The sequence below is a fragment of the Acanthaster planci genome, linkage group LG11 (assembly GCF_054643075.1).
Source record: "Acanthaster planci isolate LZ-2023a linkage group LG11, COTS_SCS, whole genome shotgun sequence".
Classification (NCBI taxonomy): Eukaryota; Metazoa; Echinodermata; class Asteroidea; order Valvatida; family Acanthasteridae; genus Acanthaster; species Acanthaster planci.
The window spans coordinates 12401074-12418004 of record NC_141787.1 but is presented as its reverse complement, the minus strand read 5'-3'; positions in this window follow the sequence as shown (position 1 = coordinate 12418004).

Genomic DNA, 16931 nt, shown 5'->3' with positions numbered 1-16931 from the left:
ATGAATTCCCATAGACGGCAATGATAAATCCCCACACTTCACAAATATGTACAAAATACTCACAACTCTCACAGGTGTCTAGGCTGTACAGAAAAACGATGATCGACAAATCCCCTTTCATTTTCCTTTCACATTTCGGGGGGTTGAGCATTGAATTTTGGAGAAATTTTCACCTGAAGCGGACCACCCCTAAAATGAAGAAAATGTCCCTTCCCAGAAAAGTGGCCATTTTGAAAAACCATCCCTCTGAAAAACGGCCAAATAGTGCCACTTTCGGACCCGACTGCACCCTTATTGCTCATAATTGCAAGCCCAAAGTCTGGGCCGGAGGTTCAGTGCCATGTTTCTCCAATTAATCGATTTCATGCCTCTCAGGACTCTCTACTATAGAATATATTGAGTGTATAACTTTTATTAATGAACTCGGCGGACAAATTTTGGGCTTTTTTTCAAGGGTGCACCCTCAGCCGTGTCCGGCCGTACGTGTAGTCCGGGAACTCTCCCATATTGATGCACAAGCATTTACTTTACCAATTAAGGAGAAGCTGTCAGGGAGATTTGTGCCTAGCCCCTTGTGCATGTTGCTACATTATGCACTATTGTAGCGTTGTAATCACTCAGTCTTTGCAGAGCAAAATTCTGTGCGGGTATAACTTGGTTATTAATGGTTTTGTTATCTACGTAAATATGAACGCCCAGAAGCAATTCTCTGAAATTGCCAAATGGTTAAGCTCGTGGTTATCAGATCGTCAGACGGTGGGTTCGAATCCCACTGGTGACTTTTTATTTTCCCAAAGCTTGCTGTCAGTCAGTAGCTATAAGACACTCTAATTCACCCCCGCCAAATACCAACAGTACCTTAGCCCACGGGGTAAGCTCTTCTGCTGGGACTGTCCGCGAAGTCCAGGTGAGCGCCTTAGTACAGGTTCGAGACGTATGCCCGACTCGGCGGCCAGGGCTTAGGGGCTTGTCTCGTTTCCTCCCTTGCATGGTCGCTCGAACTCTTTTTAGAGTTAAATGGATGGGCAGGGAGGAAGTGTGGTGGGCCGGGAACCCCGAGATCCCAGAAGAGTCCTATATGGAAGCCGGTAACTGCGATTCCTTGCGAATTTCAGGAGTCCGTGCGCCTGAATGCTTGGTCAACACCACATAACTTTTAGATTTTTTTCCCCCTCACCTACTTCTTTTTTTTTTTATTTCCTGAGCGCCAAACTCCCAAGGCAATTTTCTAGGTTCAATACATTTTTTTAAAATCTATAATCTGAATTTACAACTTTTTATTTTAATGACAGCTACAATTGTTGATTTGTTTTCACGTAAAGCCTCCACACTAAATGCACCTTTCTGTCTTAGTTGACCTCGCTTTCAACTTTTGTTTCACTGTTTTCAAAGGGTGCTTTAATAAATGCTTGTTTTTTTTCCCCCAAAGCAATGAGCATTCCCATATTCAAGCACAACAGCTACACCTTCCCAGTGAGGGATGGGAAGGGTTGGCGCTAGGGTTACTAGGGATAATAGGGATAGGGTTGGGGTTAGGGTTAGGGATATTTTTAGAGACAGGGTTAGAGATAGGGTTAGGAAGAATTGTTAGGGTTTGGGTTAGGGTTAGGGGTAGAGTTATGGATAGGGTTAGACATAGGGTAAGAGATAGCGTAAGGGATAGGGTTAGGGATAGGGTTAAAGTAAGGGACAGTAGGGTGAGGGATATTGTTGGCCTTAGGGTTGGGGTAGGGATAGGGTTGGGGTAAGGGGTAGGGTTAGGGTTAGAGAATAGGGTTAGAGATAGGGTATTGGGGATAGGGTTAGGGTTAGAGTAAGGGACAGTAGGGTGAGGGACTGGGTTAGGGATAGGGTAAGGGACAGTAGGGTTAGGAATATTGTTGGCGTTAGGGTTAGGGTTAGGGGTAGGGGTAGGGCTAGGGGTAGGGTTAGGGTTAGGGGTAGGGTTAGGGATGGGGTTAGGGTTAGGGTTAGAGATAGGGTATTGGGGATAGGGTTAGGGTTAGAGTAAGGGACAGTAGGGTGAGGGACTGGGTTAGGGATAGGGTAAGGGACATTAGGGTTAGGAATATTGTTGGCGTTAGGGTTAGGGTTAGGGGTAGGGTTAGGGGTAGGGTTAGGGATAGGGTTAGGGTTAGGGTTAGAGAATAGGGTTAGAGATAGGGTATTGGGGATAGAGTTAGAGTAAGGGACAGTAGGGTGAGGGACTGGGTTAGGGATAGGGTAAGGGACAGTAGGGTTAGGAATATTGTTGGCGTTAGGGTTAGGGTTAGGGGTAGGGCTAGGGGTAGGGTTAGGGTTAGGGGTAGGGGTAGGGTTAGGGATGGGGTTAGGGTTAGAGATAGGGTATTGGGGATAGGGTTAGGGTTAGAGTAAGGGACAGTAGGGTGAGGGACTGGGTTAGGGATAGGGTTAGGGACCGTAGAGTAGGGTTAGGGATATTGTTGGCCTTAGGGTTAGGGTTAGGGGTAGAGTTAGGGTTAGGGGTAGGGTTAGGGATAGGGTTAGGGTTAGGGTTAGAGAATAGGGTTAGAGATAGGGTTAGGGTTAGGGTTAGAGAATAGGGTTAGAGATAGGGTTTTGGGGTTAGGGTTAGAGTAAGGGACAGTAGGGTGAGGGACTGGGTTAGGGATAGGGTAAGGGACAGTAGGGTTAGGGATATTGTTGGCCTTAGGGTTAGGGTTAGGGGTAGGGTTAGGGATAGGGTTAGGGTTAGGGTTAGAGAATAGGGTTAGAGATAGGGTTAGGGTTAGAGAATAGGGTTAGAGATAGGGTATTGGGGATAGGGTTAGAGTAAGGAACAGTAGGGTTAGGGATAGGGTTAGGGTTAGAGCAAGGGACAGTAGGGTGAGGGATATTGTTGGCGTGAGGGTTAGGACATAGTTTAGGATAGTGCGATTGTTGGGGATAGGGTTAGAGAAAGAGATATTTTGAGCTATATTTTTAGATCAACATTTGACACAACTGAATATACGACAACTGAAGTCAACATATTAAAAATATGTCATTAAAATGACCGGAACAGTGCTCAATTTTCAAGTTCATAAGGAAGTCGCTGTAAAGAGGCTCGCTTCACAGTGCAAGTTACCTGAGGAAATAAACCGCGTATCAGATTCACCAAAAAAATCACACGTTATTTAGCAGAACTGTTCGGTTCCCAATTCACTTTCCCCCGGAAAAAAAAAATGGCCCGCATGATACTATTGAGGGTGCATTTCGCGAAATGGTTGTATTTCTTCGCGCGAGCTCATGACTATTTTGTGATCCCGCGGGTTCTTACAATAAGACATGCCATAATCAGGAGGAATCACAGAAACATTTCTATAAATTCTGAATTTGGGACGGGGCAGTTTCCAGTTCGGGTTATTTCTTTCGCAAAAGCCCTAAATTGAGGGCATATTTGGATAGAGGCGGGCGGCGACAATCAGAGCTGGGCCAATAGTTTTACTACTGTGGAGGTATCTTCGGGGAAAGGCGAATAAAAAGAAATCGTGACTAAAACCCATAAAATTCAAAGGAAAAGTGATCTTCTGGCCATAATCTTGAATTTCCGGTGAAGAAAGGAGAGAAACCTCCTCCGAGAGTCAAGAGGCGGCGCTTTTTCGCTCTGATTTTTTACTGCTTTCTATGGGCGCGTATTATGGTATAGTGCAACCTGCGAGAGTTCGAGGCTGCACCACTACAAATGAATTCCCATAGACGGCAATGATAAATCCCCACACTTCACAAATATGTACAAAATACTCACAACTCTCACAGGTGTCTAGGCTGTACAGAAAAACGATGATCGACAAATCCCCTTTCATTTTCCTTTCACATTTCGGGGGGTTGAGCATTGAATTTTGGAGAAATTTTCACCTGAAGCGGACCACCCCTAAAATGAAGAAAATGTCCCTTCCCAGAAAAGTGGCCATTTTGAAAACCATCCCTCTGAAAAACGGCCAAATAGTGCCACTTTCGGACCCGACTGCACCCTTATTGCTCATAATTGCAAGCCCAAAGTCTGGGCCGGAGGTTCAGTGCCATGTTTCTCCAATTAATCGATTTCATGCCTCTCAGGACTCTCTACTATAGAATATATTGAGTGTATAACTTTTATTAATGAACTCGGCGGACAAATTTTGGGCTTTTTTTCAAGGGTGCACCCTCAGCCGTGTCCGGCCGTACGTGTAGTCCGGGAACTCTCCCATATTGATGCACAAGCATTTACTTTACCAATTAAGGAGAAGCTGTCAGGGAGATTTGTGCCTAGGCCCCTTGTGCATGTTGCTACATTATGCACTATTGTAGCGTTGTAATCACTCAGTCTTTGCAGAGCAAAATTCTGTGCGGTATAACTTGGTTATCAATGGTTTTGTTATCTACGTAAATATGAACGCCCAGAAGCAATTCTCTGAAATTGCCAAATGGTTAAGCTCGTGGTTATCAGATCGTCAGACGGTGGGTTCGAATCCCACTGGTGACTTTTTATTTTCCCAAAGCTTGCTGTCAGTCAGTAGCTATAAGACACTCTAATTCACCCCCGCCAAATACCAACAGTACCTTAGCCCACGGGGTAAGCTCTTCTGCTGGGACTGTCCGCGAAGTCCAGGTGAGCGCCTTAGTACAGGTTCGAGACGTATGGCCGACTCGGCGGCCAGGGCTTAGGGGCTTGTCTCGTTTCCTCCCTTGCATGGTCGCTCGAACTCTTTTTAGAGTTAAATGGATGGGCAGGGAGGAAGTGTGGTGGGCCGGGAACCCCGAGATCCCAGAAGAGTCCTATATGGAAGCCGGTAACTGCGATTCCTTGCGAATTTCAGGAGTCCGTGCGCCTGAATGCTTGGTCAACACCACATAACTTTTAGATTTTTTTTCCCCCTCACCTACTTCTTTTTTTTTTTATTTCCTGAGCGCCAAACTCCCAAGGCAATTTTCTAGGTTCAATACATTTTTTTAAAATCTATAATCTGAATTTACAACTTTTTATTTTAATGACAGCTACAATTGTTGATTTGTTTTCACGTAAAGCCTCCACACTAAATGCACCTTTCTGTCTTAGTTGACCTCGCTTTCAACTTTTGTTTCACTGTTTTCAAAGGGTGCTTTAATAAATGCTTGTTTTTTTTCCCCCCAAAGCAATGAGCATTCCCATATTCAAGCACAACAGCTACACCTTCCCAGTGAGGGATGGGAAGGGTTGGCGCTAGGGTTACTAGGGATAATAGGGATAGGGTTGGGGTTAGGGTTAGGGATATTTTTAGAGACAGGGTTAGAGATAGGGTTAGGAAGAATTGTTAGGGTTTGGGTTAGGGTTAGGGGTAGAGTTATGGATAGGGTTAGACATAGGGTAAGAGATAGCGTAAGGGATAGGGTTAGGGATAGGGTTAAAGTAAGGGACAGTAGGGTGAGGGATATTGTTGGCCTTAGGGTTGGGGTAGGGATAGGGTTGGGGTAAGGGGTAGGGTTAGGGTTAGAGAATAGGGTTAGAGATAGGGTATTGGGGATAGGGTTAGGGTTAGAGTAAGGGACAGTAGGGTGAGGGACTGGGTTAGGGATAGGGTAAGGGACAGTAGGGTTAGGAATATTGTTGGCGTTAGGGTTAGGGTTAGGGGTAGGGGTAGGGCTAGGGGTAGGGTTAGGGTTAGGGGTAGGGTTAGGGATGGGGTTAGGGTTAGGGTTAGAGATAGGGTATTGGGGATAGGGTTAGGGTTAGAGTAAGGGACAGTAGGGTGAGGGACTGGGTTAGGGATAGGGTAAGGGACATTAGGGTTAGGAATATTGTTGGCGTTAGGGTTAGGGTTAGGGGTAGGGTTAGGGGTAGGGTTAGGGATAGGGTTAGGGTTAGGGTTAGAGAATAGGGTTAGAGATAGGGTATTGGGGATAGAGTTAGAGTAAGGGACAGTAGGGTGAGGGACTGGGTTAGGGATAGGGTAAGGGACAGTAGGGTTAGGAATATTGTTGGCGTTAGGGTTAGGGTTAGGGGTAGGGCTAGGGGTAGGGTTAGGGTTAGGGTTAGGGTTAGGGGTAGGGTTAGGGATGGGGTTAGGGTTAGAGATAGGGTATTGGGGATAGGGTTAGGGTTAGAGTAAGGGACAGTAGGGTGAGGGACTGGGTTAGGGATAGGGTTAGGGACCGTAGAGGGTTAGGGATATTGTTGGCCTTAGGGTTAGGGTTAGGGGTAGAGTTAGGGTTAGGGGTAGGGTTAGGGATAGGGTTAGGGTTAGGGTTAGAGAATAGGGTTAGAGATAGGGTTAGGGTTAGGGTTAGAGAATAGGGTTAGAGATAGGGTTTTGGGGTTAGGGTTAGAGTAAGGGACAGTAGGGTGAGGGACTGGGTTAGGGATAGGGTAAGGGACAGTAGGGTTAGGGATATTGTTGGCCTTAGGGTTAGGGTTAGGGGTAGTGTTAGGGATAGGGTTAGGGTTAGGGTTAGAGAATAGGGTTAGAGATAGGGTTAGGGTTAGAGAATAGGGTTAGAGATAGGGTATTGGGGATAGGGTTAGAGTAAGGAACAGTAGGGTTAGGGATAGGGTTAGGGTGAGAGCAAGGGACAGTAGGGTGAGGGATATTGTTGGCGTGAGGGTTAGGACATAGTTTAGGATAGTGCGATTGTTGGGGATAGGGTTAGAGAAAGAGATATTTTGAGCTATATTTTTAGATCAACATTTGACACAACTGAATATACGACAACTGAAGTCAACATATTAAAAATATGTCATTAAAATGACCGGAACAGTGCTCAATTTTCAAGTTCATAAGGAAGTCGCTGTAAAGAGGCTCGCTTCACAGTGCAAGTTACCTGAGGAAATAAACCGCGTATCAGATTCACCAAAAAAATCACACGTTATTTAGCAGAACTGTTCGGTTCCCAATTCACTTTCCCCCGGAAAAAAAAATGGCCCGCATGATACTATTGAGGGTGCATTTCGCGAAATGGTTGTATTTCTTCGCGCGAGCTCATGACTATTTTGTGATCCCGCGGGTTCTTACAATAAGACATGCCATAATCAGGAGGAATCACAGAAACATTTCTATAAATTCTGAATTTGGGACGGGGCAGTTTCCAGTTCGGGTTATTTCTTTCGCAAAAGCCCTAAATTGAGGGCATATTTGGATAGAGGCGGGCGGCGACAATCAGAGCTGGGCCAATAGTTTTACTACTGTGGAGGTATCTTCGGGGAAAGGCGAATAAAAAGAAATCGTGACTAAAACCCATAAAATTCAAAGGAAAAGTGATCTTCTGGCCATAATCTTGAATTTCCGGTGAAGAAAGGAGAGAAACCTCCTCCGAGAGTCAAGAGGCGGCGCTTTTTCGCTCTGATTTTTTACTGCTTTCTATGGGCGCGTATTATGGTATAGTGCAACCTGCGAGAGTTCGAGGCTGCACCACTACAAATGAATTCCCATAGACGGCAATGATAAATCCCCACACTTCACAAATATGTACAAAATACTCACAACTCTCACAGGTGTCTAGGCTGTACAGAAAAACGATGATCGACAAATCCCCTTTCATTTTCCTTTCACATTTCGGGGGGTTGAGCATTGAATTTTGGAGAAATTTTCACCTGAAGCGGACCACCCCTAAAATGAAGAAAATGTCCCTTCCCAGAAAAGTGGCCATTTTGAAAACCATCCCTCTGAAAAACGGCCAAATAGTGCCACTTTCGGACCCGACTGCACCCTTATTGCTCATAATTGCAAGCCCAAAGTCTGGGCCGGAGGTTCAGTGCCATGTTTCTCCAATTAATCGATTTCATGCCTCTCAGGACTCTCTACTATAGAATATATTGAGTGTATAACTTTTATTAATGAACTCGGCGGACAAATTTTGGGCTTTTTTTCAAGGGTGCACCCTCAGCCGTGTCCGGCCGTACGTGTAGTCCGGGAACTCTCCCATATTGATGCACAAGCATTTACTTTACCAATTAAGGAGAAGCTGTCAGGGAGATTTGTGCCTAGGCCCCTTGTGCATGTTGCTACATTATGCACTATTGTAGCGTTGTAATCACTCAGTCTTTGCAGAGCAAAATTCTGTGCGGTATAACTTGGTTATCAATGGTTTTGTTATCTACGTAAATATGAACGCCCAGAAGCAATTCTCTGAAATTGCCAAATGGTTAAGCTCGTGGTTATCAGATCGTCAGACGGTGGGTTCGAATCCCACTGGTGACTTTTTATTTTCCCAAAGCTTGCTGTCAGTCAGTAGCTATAAGACACTCTAATTCACCCCCGCCAAATACCAACAGTACCTTAGCCCACGGGGTAAGCTCTTCTGCTGGGACTGTCCGCGAAGTCCAGGTGAGCGCCTTAGTACAGGTTCGAGACGTATGGCCGACTCGGCGGCCAGGGCTTAGGGGCTTGTCTCGTTTCCTCCCTTGCATGGTCGCTCGAACTCTTTTTAGAGTTAAATGGATGGGCAGGGAGGAAGTGTGGTGGGCCGGGAACCCCGAGATCCCAGAAGAGTCCTATATGGAAGCCGGTAACTGCGATTCCTTGCGAATTTCAGGAGTCCGTGCGCCTGAATGCTTGGTCAACACCACATAACTTTTAGATTTTTTTTCCCCCTCACCTACTTCTTTTTTTTTTTATTTCCTGAGCGCCAAACTCCCAAGGCAATTTTCTAGGTTCAATACATTTTTTTAAAATCTATAATCTGAATTTACAACTTTTTATTTTAATGACAGCTACAATTGTTGATTTGTTTTCACGTAAAGCCTCCACACTAAATGCACCTTTCTGTCTTAGTTGACCTCGCTTTCAACTTTTGTTTCACTGTTTTCAAAGGGTGCTTTAATAAATGCTTGTTTTTTTTCCCCCAAAGCAATGAGCATTCCCATATTCAAGCACAACAGCTACACCTTCCCAGTGAGGGATGGGAAGGGTTGGCGCTAGGGTTACTAGGGATAATAGGGATAGGGTTGGGGTTAGGGTTAGGGATATTTTTAGAGACAGGGTTAGAGATAGGGTTAGGAAGAATTGTTAGGGTTTGGGTTAGGGTTAGGGGTAGAGTTATGGATAGGGTTAGACATAGGGTAAGAGATAGCGTAAGGGATAGGGTTAGGGATAGGGTTAAAGTAAGGGACAGTAGGGTGAGGGATATTGTTGGCCTTAGGGTTGGGGTAGGGATAGGGTTGGGGTAAGGGGTAGGGTTAGGGTTAGAGAATAGGGTTAGAGATAGGGTATTGGGGATAGGGTTAGGGTTAGAGTAAGGGACAGTAGGGTGAGGGACTGGGTTAGGGATAGGGTAAGGGACAGTAGGGTTAGGAATATTGTTGGCGTTAGGGTTAGGGTTAGGGGTAGGGGTAGGGCTAGGGGTAGGGTTAGGGTTAGGGGTAGGGTTAGGGATGGGGTTAGGGTTAGGGTTAGAGATAGGGTATTGGGGATAGGGTTAGGGTTAGAGTAAGGGACAGTAGGGTGAGGGACTGGGTTAGGGATAGGGTAAGGGACATTAGGGTTAGGAATATTGTTGGCGTTAGGGTTAGGGTTAGGGGTAGGGTTAGGGGTAGGGTTAGGGATAGGGTTAGGGTTAGGGTTAGAGAATAGGGTTAGAGATAGGGTATTGGGGATAGAGTTAGAGTAAGGGACAGTAGGGTGAGGGACTGGGTTAGGGATAGGGTAAGGGACAGTAGGGTTAGGAATATTGTTGGCGTTAGGGTTAGGGTTAGGGGTAGGGCTAGGGGTAGGGTTAGGGTTAGGGTTAGGGTTAGGGGTAGGGTTAGGGATAGCATTAGAGATAGGGTATTGGGGATAGGGTTAGGGTTAGAGTAAGGGACAGTAGGGTGAGGGACTGGGTTAGGGATAGGGTTAGGGACCGTAGAGGGGTAGGGATATTGTTGGCCTTAGGGTTAGGGTTAGGGGTAGAGTTAGGGTTAGGGGTAGGGTTAGGGATAGGGTTAGGGTTAGGGTTAGAGAATAGGGTTAGAGATAGGGTTAGGGTTAGGGTTAGAGAATAGGGTTAGAGATAGGGTTTTGGGGTTAGGGTTAGAGTAAGGGACAGTAGGGTGAGGGACTGGGTTAGGGATAGGGTAAGGGACAGTAGGGTTAGGGATATTGTTGGCCTTAGGGTTAGGGTTAGGGGTAGGGTTAGGGATAGGGTTAGGGTTAGGGTTAGAGAATAGGGTTAGAGATAGGGTTAGGGTTAGAGAATAGGGTTAGAGATAGGGTATTGGGGATAGGGTTAGAGTAAGGAACAGTAGGGTTAGGGATAGGGTTAGGGTGAGAGCAAGGGACAGTAGGGTGAGGGATATTGTTGGCGTGAGGGTTAGGACATAGTTTAGGATAGTGCGATTGTTGGGGATAGGGTTAGAGAAAGAGATATTTTGAGCTATATTTTTAGATCAACATTTGACACAACTGAATATACGACAACTGAAGTCAACATATTAAAAATATGTCATTAAAATGACCGGAACAGTGCTCAATTTTCAAGTTCATAAGGAAGTCGCTGTAAAGAGGCTCGCTTCACAGTGCAAGTTACCTGAGGAAATAAACCGCGTATCAGATTCACCAAAAAAATCACACGTTATTTAGCAGAACTGTTCGGTTCCCAATTCACTTTCCCCCGGAAAAAAAAATGGCCTGCATGATACTATTGAGGGTGCATTTCGCGAAATGGTTGTATTTCTTCGCGCGAGCTCATGACTATTTTGTGATCCCGCGGGTTCTTACAATAAGACATGCCATAATCAGGAGGAATCACAGAAACATTTCTATAAATTCTGAATTTGGGACGGGGCAGTTTCCAGTTCGGGTTATTTCTTTCGCAAAAGCCCTAAATTGAGGGCATATTTGGATAGAGGCGGGCGGCGACAATCAGAGCTGGGCCAATAGTTTTACTACTGTGGAGGTATCTTCGGGGAAAGGCGAATAAAAAGAAATCGTGACTAAAACCCATAAAATTCAAAGGAAAAGTGATCTTCTGGCCATAATCTTGAATTTCCGGTGAAGAAAGGAGAGAAACCTCCTCCGAGAGTCAAGAGGCGGCGCTTTTTCGCTCTGATTTTTTACTGCTTTCTATGGGCGCGTATTATGGTATAGTGCAACCTGCGAGAGTTCGAGGCTGCACCACTACAAATGAATTCCCATAGACGGCAATGATAAATCCCCACACTTCACAAATATGTACAAAATACTCACAACTCTCACAGGTGTCTAGGCTGTACAGAAAAACGATGATCGACAAATCCCCTTTCATTTTCCTTTCACATTTCGGGGGGTTGAGCATTGAATTTTGGAGAAATTTTCACCTGAAGCGGACCACCCCTAAAATGAAGAAAATGTCCCTTCCCAGAAAAGTGGCCATTTTGAAAAACCATCCCTCTGAAAAACGGCCAAATAGTGCCACTTTCGGACCCGACTGCACCCTTATTGCTCATAATTGCAAGCCCAAAGTCTGGGCCGGAGGTTCAGTGCCATGTTTCTCCAATTAATCGATTTCATGCCTCTCAGGACTCTCTACTATAGAATATATTGAGTGTATAACTTTTATTAATGAACTCGGCGGACAAATTTTGGGCTTTTTTTCAAGGGTGCACCCTCAGCCGTGTCCGGCCGTACGTGTAGTCCGGGAACTCTCCCATATTGATGCACAAGCATTTACTTTACCAATTAAGGAGAAGCTGTCAGGGAGATTTGTGCCTAGGCCCCTTGTGCATGTTGCTACATTATGCACTATTGTAGCGTTGTAATCACTCAGTCTTTGCAGAGCAAAATTCTGTGCGGTATAACTTGGTTATTAATGGTTTTGTTATCTACGTAAATATGAACGCCCAGAAGCAATTCTCTGAAATTGCCAAATGGTTAAGCTCGTGGTTATCAGATCGTCAGACGGTGGGTTCGAATCCCACTGGTGACTTTTTATTTTCCCAAAGCTTGCTGTCAGTCAGTAGCTATAAGACACTCTAATTCACCCCCGCCAAATACCAACAGTACCTTAGCCCACGGGGTAAGCTCTTCTGCTGGGACTGTCCGCGAAGTCCAGGTGAGCGCCTTAGTACAGGTTCGAGACGTATGGCCGACTCGGCGGCCAGGGCTTAGGGGCTTGTCTCGTTTCCTCCCTTGCATGGTCGCTCGAACTCTTTTTAGAGTTAAATGGATGGGCAGGGAGGAAGTGTGGTGGGCCGGGAACCCCGAGATCCCAGAAGAGTCCTATATGGAAGCCGGTAACTGCGATTCCTTGCGAATTTCAGGAGTCCGTGCGCCTGAATGCTTGGTCAACACCACATAACTTTTAGATTTTTTTTCCCCCTCACCTACTTCTTTTTTTTTTTATTTCCTGAGCGCCAAACTCCCAAGGCAATTTTCTAGGTTCAATACATTTTTTTAAAATCTATAATCTGAATTTACAACTTTTTATTTTAATGACAGCTACAATTGTTGATTTGTTTTCACGTAAAGCCTCCACACTAAATGCACCTTTCTGTCTTAGTTGACCTCGCTTTCAACTTTTGTTTCACTGTTTTCAAAGGGTGCTTTAATAAATGCTTGTTTTTTTTCCCCCAAAGCAATGAGCATTCCCATATTCAAGCACAACAGCTACACCTTCCCAGTGAGGGATGGGAAGGGTTGGCGCTAGGGTTACTAGGGATAATAGGGATAGGGTTGGGGTTAGGGTTAGGGATATTTTTAGAGACAGGGTTAGAGATAGGGTTAGGAAGAATTGTTAGGGTTTGGGTTAGGGTTAGGGGTAGAGTTATGGATAGGGTTAGACATAGGGTAAGAGATAGCGTAAGGGATAGGGTTAGGGATAGGGTTAAAGTAAGGGACAGTAGGGTGAGGGATATTGTTGGCCTTAGGGTTGGGGTATGGATAGGGTTGGGGTAAGGGGTAGGGTTAGGGTTAGAGAATAGGGTTAGAGATAGGGTATTGGGGATAGGGTTAGGGTTAGAGTAAGGGACAGTAGGGTGAGGGACTGGGTTAGGGATAGGGTAAGGGACAGTAGGGTTAGGAATATTGTTGGCGTTAGGGTTAGGGTTAGGGGTAGGGGTAGGGCTAGGGGTAGGGTTAGGGTTAGGGTTAGGGGTAGGGGTAGGGTTAGGGATGGGGTTAGGGTTAGGGTTAGAGATAGGGTATTGGGGATAGGGTTAGGGTTAGAGTAAGGGACAGTAGGGTGAGGGACTGGGTTAGGGATAGGGTAAGGGACATTAGGGTTAGGAATATTGTTGGCGTTAGGGTTAGGGTTAGGGGTAGGGTTAGGGGTAGGGTTAGGGATAGGGTTAGGGTTAGGGTTAGAGAATAGGGTTAGAGATAGGGTATTGGGGATAGAGTTAGAGTAAGGGAAAGTAGGGTGAGGGATTGGGTTAGGGAAAGGGTAAGGGACAGTAGGGTTAGGAATTTTGTTGGCGTTGGGGTAGGGGTAAGGGGTAGGGCTAGGGGTAGGGTTAGGGTTAGGGTTAGGGTTAGGGGTAGGGTTAGGGATGGGGTTAGGGTTAGAGATAGGGTATTGGGGATAGGGTTAGGGTTAGAGTAAGGGACAGTAGGGTGAGGGACTGGGTTAGGGATAGGGTTAGGGACCGTAGAGTAGGGTTAGGGATATTGTTGGCCTTAGGGTTAGGGTTAGGGGTAGAGTTAGGGTTAGGGGTAGGGTTAGGGATAGGGTTAGGGTTAGAGAATAGGGTTAGAGATAGGGTTAGGGTTAGGGTTAGAGAATAGGGTTAGAGATAGGGTTTTGGGGTTAGGGTTAGAGTAAGGGACAGTAGGGTGAGGGACTGGGTTAGGGATAGGGTAAGGGACAGTAGGGTTAGGGATATTGTTGGCCTTAGGGTTAGGGTTAGGGGTAGGGTTAGGGATAGGGTTATGGTTAGGGTTAGAGAATAGGGTTAGAGATAGGGTTAGGGTTAGAGAATAGGGTTAGAGATAGGGTATTGGGGATAGGGTTAGAGTAAGGAACAGTAGGGTTAGGGATAGGGTTAGGGTGAGAGCAAGGGACAGTAGGGTGAGGGATATTGTTGGCGTGAGGGTTTGGACATAGTTTAGGATAGTGCGATTGTTGGGGATAGGGTTAGAGAAAGAGATATTTTGAGCTATATTTTTAGATCAACATTTGACACAACTGAATATACGACAACTGAAGTCAACATATTAAAAATATGTCATTAAAATGACCGGAACAGTGCTCAATTTTCAAGTTCATAAGGAAGTCGCTGTAAAGAGGCTCGCTTCACAGTGCAAGTTACCTGAGGAAATAAACCGCGTATCAGATTCACCAAAAAAATCACACGTTATTTAGCAGAACTGTTCGGTTCCCAATTCACTTTCCCCCGGAAAAAAAAATGGCCTGCATGATACTATTGAGGGTGCATTTCGCGAAATGGTTGTATTTCTTCGCGCGAGCTCATGACTATTTTGTGATCCCGCGGGTTCTTACAATAAGACATGCCATAATCAGGAGGAATCACAGAAACATTTCTATAAATTCTGAATTTGGGACGGGGCAGTTTCCAGTTCGGGTTATTTCTTTCGCAAAAGCCCTAAATTGAGGGCATATTTGGATAGAGGCGGGCGGCGACAATCAGAGCTGGGCCAATAGTTTTACTACTGTGGAGGTATCTTCGGGGAAAGGCGAATAAAAAGAAATCGTGACTAAAACCCATAAAATTCAAAGGAAAAGTGATCTTCTGGCCATAATCTTGAATTTCCGGTGAAGAAAGGAGAGAAACCTCCTCCGAGAGTCAAGAGGCGGCGCTTTTTCGCTCTGATTTTTTACTGCTTTCTATGGGCGCGTATTATGGTATAGTGCAACCTGCGAGAGTTCGAGGCTGCACCACTACAAATGAATTCCCATAGACGGCAATGATAAATCCCCACACTTCACAAATATGTACAAAATACTCACAACTCTCACAGGTGTCTAGGCTGTACAGAAAAACGATGATCGACAAATCCCCTTTCATTTTCCTTTCACATTTCGGGGGGTTGAGCATTGAATTTTGGAGAAATTTTCACCTGAAGCGGACCACCCCTAAAATGAAGAAAATGTCCCTTCCCAGAAAAGTGGCCATTTTGAAAAACCATCCCTCTGAAAAACGGCCAAATAGTGCCACTTTCGGACCCGACTGCACCCTTATTGCTCATAATTGCAAGCCCAAAGTCTGGGCCGGAGGTTCAGTGCCATGTTTCTCCAATTAATCGATTTCATGCCTCTCAGGACTCTCTACTATAGAATATATTGAGTGTATAACTTTTATTAATGAACTCGGCGGACAAATTTTGGGCTTTTTTTCAAGGGTGCACCCTCAGCCGTGTCCGGCCGTACGTGTAGTCCGGGAACTCTCCCATATTGATGCACAAGCATTTACTTTACCAATTAAGGAGAAGCTGTCAGGGAGATTTGTGCCTAGGCCCCTTGTGCATGTTGCTACATTATGCACTATTGTAGCGTTGTAATCACTCAGTCTTTGCAGAGCAAAATTCTGTGCGGTATAACTTGGTTATTAATGGTTTTGTTATCTACGTAAATATGAACGCCCAGAAGCAATTCTCTGAAATTGCCAAATGGTTAAGCTCGTGGTTATCAGATCGTCAGACGGTGGGTTCGAATCCCACTGGTGACTTTTTATTTTCCCAAAGCTTGCTGTCAGTCAGTAGCTATAAGACACTCTAATTCACCCCCGCCAAATACCAACAGTACCTTAGCCCACGGGGTAAGCTCTTCTGCTGGGACTGTCCGCGAAGTCCAGGTGAGCGCCTTAGTACAGGTTCGAGACGTATGGCCGACTCGGCGGCCAGGGCTTAGGGGCTTGTCTCGTTTCCTCCCTTGCATGGTCGCTCGAACTCTTTTTAGAGTTAAATGGATGGGCAGGGAGGAAGTGTGGTGGGCCGGGAACCCCGAGATCCCAGAAGAGTCCTATATGGAAGCCGGTAACTGCGATTCCTTGCGAATTTCAGGAGTCCGTGCGCCTGAATGCTTGGTCAACACCACATAACTTTTAGATTTTTTTTCCCCCTCACCTACTTCTTTTTTTTTTTATTTCCTTAGCGCCAAACTCCCAAGGCAATTTTCTAGGTTCAATACATTTTTTTAAAATCTATAATCTGAATTTACAACTTTTTATTTTAATGACAGCTACAATTGTTGATTTGTTTTCACGTAAAGCCTCCACACTAAATGCACCTTTCTGTCTTAGTTGACCTCGCTTTCAACTTTTGTTTCACTGTTTTCAAAGGGTGCTTTAATAAATGCTTGTTTTTTTCCCCCCAAAGCAATGAGCATTCCCATATTCAAGCACAACAGCTACACCTTCCCAGTGAGGGATGGGAAGGGTTGGCGCTAGGGTTACTAGGGATAATAGGGATAGGGTTGGGGTTAGGGTTAGGGATATTTTTAGAGACAGGGTTAGAGATAGGGTTAGGAAGAATTGTTAGGGTTTGGGTTAGGGTTAGGGGTAGAGTTATGGATAGGGTTAGACATAGGGTAAGAGATAGCGTAAGGGATAGGGTTAGGGATAGGGTTAGAGTAAGGGACAGTAGGGTGAGGGATATTGTTGGCCTTAGGGTTAGGGGTAGGGTTAGGGATAGGGTTAGGGTTAGAGAATAGGGTAAGAGATAGGGTATTGGGGATAGGGTTAGGGTTAGAGTAAGGGACAGTAGGGTGAGGGACTGGGTTAGGGATAGGGTAAGGGACATTAGGGTTGGTGTTAGGGTTAGGGTTAGGGTGTAGGGTTAGGGGTAGGGTTAGGGATAGGGTTAGGGTTAGGGTTAGAGAATAGGGTTAGAGATAGGGTATTGGGGATAGAGTTAGAGTAAGGGACAGTAGGGTGAGGGACTGGGTTAGGGATAGGGTAAGGGACAGTAGGGTTAGGAATATTGTTGGCGTTAGGGTTAGGGGTAGGGGTAGGGCTAGGGGTAGGGTTAGGGTTAGGGTTAGGGTTAGGGGTAGGGTTAGGGATGGGGTTAGGGTTAGGGTTAGAGATAGGGTATTGTGGATAGGGTTAGGGTTAGAGTAAGGGACAG